The following is a 9,655-nucleotide window of genomic DNA, read 5'->3' as shown; positions in this document are numbered from 1 at the left end:
AAGCTGTACTAACAGTGATCACCTAATAGATTCCACACAAGAAACAAGTGTGGTTATGAACTCATCAATAAAAGGTATTTCTGGAAATCAGATTATTCCAAACAACCTAATTTAAAGTCAGTTCATTCATCAGCAATAAATAGTACTGCACCCACACTGGAAGAGGCACCCAAAAGAGAAGACATTGTTCCTGTCCCAAGGATTTAAAACCGGGAGACAACAGTGTATAAACTCACAATATGTGCACGAAAGTCTTAACAGTTCGTTCGCATGGGCGGGGTACACAGCATCATGGTTCTGCAAAGAGACTCTCATGCCTGAGGGAGGCTTCAAAGTTCCAGGGTCAATCCCCCCACTCCACTACAAACCAGAGCTGAGCAATGCTCTGTTAAATAAGTAAAAATAAAAAGCCATTCACTGACACAACGTGGAAAAATTTCGAGCAGAACCTCTCCTACTGTTGTGCGCGGGCCATGGAGAAGAGACAGGGGGTCCGGAGCGAAGAGGAAACACAAATCTTTATTTGCGCTGGCACCTCAGAGTTGGGTGCTAGAGAGGCAGGTTGGGCCACGTGGAGGTAGTGAAAATGGCCACCTCACGCAGTAACCTTTCCTGCATCTGAACACCGGAGTGAAACGCTGGCAAGAGAGCGAGGTGCGGAAGAAGACGGGCTTTTATAGGAGCAGCTTTTGCTAGAATGGGAAGGGGGAGGAGTAACCATAGCACTCCAGGGTAGGATAATAACTCTCGTGGGAGAGGGAGGAGTGACCAAAGCACTCCAGATATCTCGGGGATATAGTCAATGCCCTGAGGGCACAACATGGCTGAACAGGCACTCCGAGAATGTCCCAACTCTCACGGGAACTAGCAGTAGCCTGAGGGGACAACATGGCAGATGTGACTGCATCTGCACAATTTCCCAGCATCTCCCCCTTTCCTTTTATCTAATGCCCAGGGCAACAGTGTGTAAAGTCTATGAACTACTCAGGGTCAGTCTTTGAAAAACCAGCAACGTGAAGGGAAGGAAGCTGCTGTAAAATTGTCTAAAGTGTCCAAAGGGTATACCAGCAAGTCCGATAGAAGTCTCAGTCCAAAGTAGGTGACCAGGGGGAGAAATGGCAGAGGATGAAATGCTGCATGAGGAAGGTCAGCCTCTGGAATTCTGCTTTTCTGTAGATTGTGAGCTGGAACCACCAAAACGTGGCAGGCAAAGCAGAAGCAGGAAAGGCAGACAGGCAGTAAAAAAGTTCTGTCCTTGGAGTCTGTGAATCAGGTTCTTCAGATCGCGTCAGGTGACATCTAGGGTTTCGGGGTGTGTGCCACTGTAGTCGTGCCATCTAGTGGGTGATGTCAGGGTGTGCAGGGGTCCAGATGGCTTTTTCCGGGATTCCTGTGGAAGAAAGACAATCTGCTTCTCGTGGTTAGCAGGGCATCTGACTTGGAATGCTTTATAGAAAAAGAGGTTTGGTGCCTTAGCCAACTAAGTATTGGGGGACGTATCTTTCCTATTCATTTATTATTATATATTCATGGGGGAAAAGAACTTGTCTTTTAACAAAGACTCTAAGGTGTAGGGAAGCGGGAACTATCTTGTCCCTTTTTTTTTTTTTTTGGTATCTTGCCTTTTGTTGCCCTAGTTGTTTTATTGTTGTAATTATGTTGTTATTGCTGATATTGTGGTTGTTGGATAGAACAGAGAGAAATGGAGAGAGGAGGGAAAGACAGAGGGCGAGAACAACACCTGTAGACCAGCTTCACCGCCTGTGAAGTGATTCCCCTGCAGGTGAGGAGCCGGGGGCTCAAACTGGGATCCTCAAGCCAGTTCTTGCACTTAGCGCCACCTGCGCTAAACCCGCTGCGCCACCGCCCGATTCCCAGGAACTATCTTTTAACATAAACTCTATGGCCATGACAATAGCAACCTTGAGGGCACATGTGGCTCCCCACATGTCCCCCTGTCTTATATCATGTTTTGATGTTTGGCGGACTTTGTTTTGTGGCAGGGTGGACAGTGCCCGTCTTAGGATGGGGATCAGCCTTCCGTCTTACCCGTCATTGGAACACCTGGTCATTTTTGCCCAGTAGTACCAGGTGCCCTGTCTTAGGTTGACTGGATAGCGCTAGTTTCCTCTTACCCGGCATTGGCTAGCCAGTCCTCTACATGGTGGACGTTCTGATAGAGGGGGGCAAATCCTCCACAGCAACTCAATATTCTGCCATGTCCAGCCTATGATAGTGAGTTTGTATAGGTTTCATCTTTATGGCATCAATCTGTTGCTGCAAAAGGCCATGAGCTTGTTAAGAATTATAGGACCGTGGTCTAGGAGGTGTCACAGTGGATAAGGCATTAGACTCTCAAGCGTGAGGTCCCAAGTTCGATCCCTGGCAGCACATGTACCAGAAAGATATCTGGTTCTTTCTCTTTCCTCCTCTCTTTCTCATTAATAAATAAAAATGTTGAAAAAAAGAACTATAAGACCTATTGTGAGCAGAAGAAGTAAAACAAGCTAGGGTCCCACAACTAAGGGTAGACAGTTAAGGAAGGGGGAAGGTATCCATTGGTATGAAGAGGTGGGATCATATCTCAAGTCTAAGGGAAGCAGTCAGTGGATGTGATGTCCAGGGGAACAGCCATTTGTCTTTGGGGGTAGTAAAGGATGTCCGTGGCATGGGTGATGTTATAAATGGAAACATCTTTAAATTGTTGGCTGACAAAGGCAGGCCTATGGTGGCAAGACAAGATACACCAGTTAAGTGTACAAGAATATGTGAATGTTGTTAATTCACATAGGTTGGATATGGAGGAACTTCTTACAGTTTACTATCTTACCATATGAACAGATGATTCCTCATATGAAGGCTTGATAGCTGTAATCACTTACTTGTGAAAAACAATAAAACTTGTAACAAGTTAGAGGTTTACTATAATTGACTTTGGACTATAAACAGACTCAGGTTACTTAGAGAGTTAACGCCTGTTAGTGACAATGGTTTTAACATTTAGAGTACTCTGAGCAGATGGGTCATACAAAAAATTTTGGTCATTCAGCACACTCACTCACAAAACACAACTGGCCAGTCATAACATAAGACATTCAGAGAAGGTGTAGGAGAGAGGGCTCTGTGAGCCAACTTTTGTAGGTTCTGCCATGTCATATTATGGATCCTGGGATGTATCCTGTGGCTAGTCCTCTTGTATTATTTCTAGTTCTTCAGGGATAACAGTGCCATCATGAGGGTATTGTCGGACATGGCGGGCAGGAATCCAGACAGGTTTAGAGTAATTATGAGAGAAAATTCATGCAAAACCTCTTCCCATGGTCAATAGAGGGTCAGGCCCTTTCCAAATTTTATCAAGTGGGTCTTTCCATTTGACCTTAATAGATGGGAGAGTAGATGGTTTTTGCCAGTGAAGAATAATAGGAGGTAAGTCCGAGTTATTATAAATATTAAAGAGATGTAACGTAGTTAAGGCTTTTGCTAGCTGGATATTGGGGGGTACATTCCTCCTTTATCTTTATTTAATTGAGCCTTAAGGGTTTGATGGGCCCTCTCGACAATGCCTTGTCCCTGTGGATTATAGGGAATGCCTGTGGTATGAGTAATGTTCCAGAGGGAACAAATACCTTTAAATTGTTTGCTGGTAAATGCATGTCCATTGTCAGTTTTCAGTTGAAGAGGTAAGCCCATCACAGCAAAACAGGAGAGCATATGGCTTATAAGCTTTTTAGAGCTTTCTCCTGTCTGAGCTGTTGCCCACATAAATTTAGAAAAGGTATCAATTGAGACAAACACATATTTTTGTTTGCCAAAGTTTGGTATGTGGGTGACATCAATCTGCCAAATAGCATTAGCTTTTAAGCCTCGGGGGTTAACACCAAGAGTCTAAATAGCAAGTGTTTTTATGAGACTTGCACAGGAAGAGCATGTAGCTAGGATATATTTTAATTGTGGTTCTTCTAGCGTTTGCCCTTCTTCCATAGCCAGTCAACAGCATCAGGTTGAGCCTGATGTAAAGTTTCGAGACCTCCTTTGAATCTGGAGAGGTAGCAGTCGTTGACTATGTGGGTCATAGTCTGTGGGGAGCCGCAGGGGCAGTTCGGGTCGTCTCTGGCTCCCCAGCGATGGAACGTAGCGGTGCACAGGCCATGGCCTGTTCCATAGCGATTGAGGAGGGCCCGATCATAACGTGCTAGGTCAAAGCCGGGTTGATGCTTGCAGGGGTCTGTGATGAGGTGTTTGTTCTTTACCTCAGCTGACTGCCAACTCTGTTTCCAAGAGTCTGGAACAGAGAAGTTCAGTGTAGGCGTAGGGGACCAGATTGGATGATGAGACGTCAAGCATTGGACAAGGTGGGCGAAGATATCTGCGTATATTGGCAGGTCCGGTTGAGCGTAGACGTGGGAAATGAACTTAGATGATGCCACATCCCGACGAATATCTGGCGGGGCGATGTTGCTAAGAACTGGCAGCCATGGAACCGGGGTGGAACGGATGGTTCCAGAAATGATCCTCATGGAGGAATATAATTTGGAATCGACCAAGTGGACATAGGGCCTACGGAACCATCCTGGGGCACAGTATTCTGCAGTGGAATAGCATAATGCCAGAGAGGATGATCGTAGTGTGGAAGCGCTCGTGCCCCATGAGGAGCTGGCCAGTCTTGCAATGATGTTATTCCTCGCACCCACCTTTGCTGCAGTTTTTATGAGATGTTCGTGAAATGACAGGGTGCGATCGAGAGTAACGCCAAGATAGACTGGCTGGGCTTCATGCCGGATTCTCGTATCGTCAAGCTGCACATTAAGCTCACGCAAGGCCAAGGCATGGTGTAGATGGAAAACAGATGATACCGTTTTTGCAGTGCTAGGGATTAGTTGCCATTTTTTACAGTAATCAGATATCAGAGACATGTCTTTTGTGAGTGTTTCCTCGAGGATGTCGAACTTGGATGCCTGAGTTGCACAGCAGATGTCATCAGCGTAGATGAACTTCCTTGAAGAAGTTTCTGGAAGGTCATTGATGTAAATATTAAATAGCGTAGGAGCCAGAACAGAGCCCTGTTAATTGTGGTAATGGAACATCAGGAAATCGAGCTCTAAGGCCTTTAAGATTAACATGGGTTAGGGAATGAAAGTCAGCAGGATCAATGACAGAGACTAGGAGAGCTCCTGTGGAGGCAAGGCAGTCAGCTGCAGCATTCCCTTCGGACAGGGCACCAGGTAGAGGGCTGTGGGAACGAAGGTGCTGAATATATAGTGTTGGGTTCGAGAAGAGAGCATAGAGGCGATTTGAATCAAAAGAGGGGAAAGTGGGTTGTCATCAATTTTTACATAGGAACGAGCAAGCCATGGAAGTAAGTTGACAGTACACACACTGCCAGAAAAAAGGTTGAAGAATTCTGGTACAGCTTTTAATGCAAGGAAAACAGCATTAAGTTCTTTGTACTGAGGGGAATTCTCAGGAAGCTCAGTAAAGAGAGGTTTAGGGGGTTGTTTGTCTGGGTAATATATAAGGGCAGCAGCTCCCTTTTTTCCACCATCAGTGAAGACTGTAGGGGCAAAAGGAATGGGATCTCGAGAGAAAAGTTTAGGTGCTAGTAGAGGCAAAAGAGGTAAAGAAGCTATCAATTTATTAGAAGGAAAATGGTTATCTATTTGACCTGGAAACCCCAAGAAACTTATGGCAAAGCGGGAATGATGGCATATGAGCCACTCTGTATCTGTGAGAAAAGGGCAGAATGATTAAATCCGGTTCTTTCCCTAAGACCTGCACAGACCTATTTCTCCCTTGGCGAACCATGAATGCTAATGCGTCTATCTCAGTGAGGAGTCTCGGAGCTCCTACTGGCATGTGAAGCCACTCAAGAACCCCATGTTCTTGCCACAATGCCCCTACTACTATTAGGGTGGAGTTGAAGATTAGAAGGTTTGCCAGAGAGGAGGGGGAGAATCGAACAAGGTGCATGTCCTGGAGGGCCTGGTTAACCTTTTACAGTGCCAAGAAGGCCTTGGGAGTTAACCTACGTTTTGAGGAGGGCTGTTTGTTTCCTTTTAACAGGTCAAACAGTGGTTGGAGGCAGCTTGTAGGCAGATAAAGTTACTGCCTAAGCCAATTTAAATTTCCTAGAAAACTTTGTAAAGAAGCAAGAGTAAGGTTAGAAGGAAAGGTGACATTAGGTTTTAAGGGACCAATTTGCATTAAAGAAATCTCTGAACCTAAAAAATATATTGGAGGAATTAGCTGTATCTTCTCAGGAGCCACATTAAGGCCGCTTTTCTTTAATGCAGGAATGAGAAAATCATGTAAGGCACAGAGATCTGTATCTGACTTTCCGCATATTAATATGTCATCCATGTAATGAAAAACATTAAGGCCCTTATGGATATATGGAAAAAGGGCAGATTTAACAGCCTCCTGACAAATTGTAGGACTATTGGCCATGCCCTGGGGCAGCACCACCCATTCAAATCTGTCAGCAGGGCTGGTGTTATTAATAGAAGGAACAGAGAAGGCAAAACGTTTACAATCTTGTGGATGCAAGGGAATAGAGAAAAAACGATCTTGTATATCAATAGCTATGATTGGAATTCCTGTGGGAATTCCACAGAAGCAAGAGGCAAACCCCTTTGGGAGGAGCCCCAGACCTGCATGGTTTTATTAACTGCATGGATATCTTGGAGGAGGCGCCATTTTCCCGAGCGCTTTTTAATCACAAAGACAGGAGTATTCCATGGGCTTCAAGAATGGCAAATGTGTCCCAAGGACAACTGCTCTCGCACGAGCTCTTTTAAAATTTCTAGCTTGTCCCTAGGTAAAGCCCACTGTTCCACACAGACAGGCTCATTAGAAAGCCAGCTTAAGTGGGGTGTTTGGCTACGAACAGTGGCATTTAGTATTGGGGGTGCTGATTAGACCTGGTCTCATGGGAACGAGTGTTATGCTCTGCAGAGGCATCTGTGAATATCCTAACATCAAGACATTCCAGAATATCCCTGCCCAGTAGGTTGGTGCTAATATCAGCTACCAAAGGGCAGAAGTGTCCGGTAGAACCTTCCGGGTCTTCCCACATGAGCGAGTCTCGTGTTCGAAATGATTGGGTCACCCCTCCTACTCCATGTATACTGGGTCCAGGGATAAGTTCCCAATCTTGGGGAACCTCTTCTTGCCTTAAAATCATCTTTGCTGCCCCCGTGTCAATCAACAATTTAAAAGGAATATTGCCAATCTTTACTGTCATAGAAGGGTGACCCCATTCTAAAACAGGAGTGGTCCACAAAATCTCCGGCCCCAAATTTGTACCATTCAGGGGCCTTTATGAAACTGGGACCAACAATCTCTCTTCCAATGAAACCCCTTACGACATCTTGTGTACAGTACGTGGCCTCTGGCTCCCTGACTGAAAGCGGGGTTGCTCTGACTGGAGGCGTGGTTGCTCTAACTGGAGGCAGGGTTTCCCTGACTGGAGGCGTCGTCACAGCTTATCAGGACATTGGTTATGCCAATGCAATGTCCTTGGCGACTGCACTGAAAGCAGGCCCTGTTGTGATTACGTGGGGTAACTGCATAAACCTGTGTCATAGCAGGTGCCCCATAATTACCTGATGTAAGTTCCTGTGTCGCTAAAATCCAATTATCTGGGTGTAGGTGTTTAAGATTAAGGCATGCCTGACGGAATTATGGTATCATGCCTTCCCACACAATAGAGCGCAGGAGTAGTGAGAGGACGTCAGGATTATAAACCTTTCTCTCTAAGCTTGCCTTCACCCTTGAGATGAAGCTCGCTAATGATTCATCAGTGCCTTGGCGAAGAGAGTTAATGGGAACTGACGAATCTACATTGGGTGGGGTCACCCTTTCCCATGCTTGTGTTGCGCAGATGCGCACCTGTTCAAAATAACCGGTTGGAAACCTGGCTTCTGCCTGCTGAGCTCCAGATTCATAAGCTCCTTCTCCAAACAAAGCATCAGAATCCCATCCTACCTGTTTGTTACTATTTTCCTGCGACTGTCTAGAGCACTCATCGCGGAAGCATGCCTTCCACTGTAGGTAGAGGGGGTCTGGGAGTGCAGCACGAGCCAGGTCCTTCCAATCCTGCGGTGTGTTAAGATGGTGGTAAAAGCTCCTTAAAACGGACTTGGTCCATGGAGCGTGCATACCGTCCTCCCTGACTGCTTGTCTGAGTGCTCCGAGAGTTTTAGAGGAGTATGGCTGCCACGGCTGTGGGTTTTGTTTAGAAGGGGCCACATTTACCGGGAAGGTGTGGATTTGGTCCGATGGCGCGGGAGAGGGAGCTACAGAAGTGGAAGGTGCCATGGAAACTGCTGTAGTGGCCACAGGGGAAACTGCACGCATATCTACGGGGACGGAGCTCTCGGGATGGACTGCACATGGTTTAAAGTCCTTAAATGCTGAAAAAATATCCTTTAACTCCCGTGCCTCAGCCACTAGGTCTCTTAATGATGATGTATCAGCAGGATGTGGGGTCAGAGAAGCAGAAGCCTCAGGGGAAGCCAGAACCGGGGCGGTAGGAGGAGGGGCTAGAGAACCGGAAGCCTCAGGGGATGCAGGGGGCAGGGCCAGAGAAGCAGAAGGAACTGAACACGTGTCTGCCATAGAAGGAGCCGAACACGTGTCTGCAGGGACAGCGGGTGAAGGGGTCATGGAAGCCGTAGAAGGAACTGAGCACGTGTCTGCAGGGACAGAAGTTTGGGTGCTGACTGCAAATCGCTTAGGGCGTTTAATTGCTTAGGTTGTAAGCACATATCTCTTAACTCTTGTATCTCAGGAGAAGGTGAACCCTGGGCGGCAGGGGACGGGGTCGGAGGAGAAGCTTCCGAACACGTGTATGTGTCTGTGGGAACGGAAGTTCTGGGTCTATCTGCTGATCGCTGAGGGCGTCTGAGTCTTAAGCACATGTGCTTTAACTCTCGTATCTCAGCCTCAAGGTCACTTATCCTCATGACAGACCACGTTGTACATATCTTGTAAGTGGCGACCACAGTTATAAAAATCCAAGGGGTAGCGAAAATTAAACCGTCTGTGAGAGTGTGAATCTGTCCCAGAGAGGAAGGAGATAATAACTGGGACACCTCCTCATAAAACGAAAAAATTCCCATGGTGGAGGGAAACGTGGGGCCACAGAGGTGGGCGGATGCCACTTACCTGTGTCTGGGCAGCTTTCGGGGACCTCAGGCCAGGCCACCAAAATTGCGACATTACACAAGCAACTTTCTACACGTAAAGTTTTCCTACTGACAATTAGCATTCACTTAAGGTCTAAAGCCTTTTTTAAAAAAATAAGTATGTAAAAAGATGGAATCGGGAGAGAAATCAGATCTCCTGTAAACAGTTTCCAGATAATTCAGTTGAGTTTATAAATTATTTCTCTATTAGAACAAGATCTGCATGCAGCCCTGATTAAGAGCATATCAGAGTTATTTTTAGTCACTAGCAGTAGCAGCCTTATGCAAAATAAATATAGCTTTTCTATTTTAAAGCTGAATCTCTGAGTCAGCAGGAGGTAGGACTAGCGAACAGGACAGCTATAATTTCATGCAAATTTAGAAACCCAAATTCATATTCCTGGATATTCCTAAAAGCTGACTTGAATGGTGGGGGAAAGAATCCATACCAGTTGTATAGAGGAAATAAT

The sequence above is a fragment of the Erinaceus europaeus genome, chromosome 1 (assembly GCF_950295315.1).
Source record: "Erinaceus europaeus chromosome 1, mEriEur2.1, whole genome shotgun sequence".
NCBI classification, from domain to species: Eukaryota; Metazoa; Chordata; class Mammalia; order Eulipotyphla; family Erinaceidae; genus Erinaceus; species Erinaceus europaeus.
Note: the sequence above shows the minus strand (reverse complement) of the source record.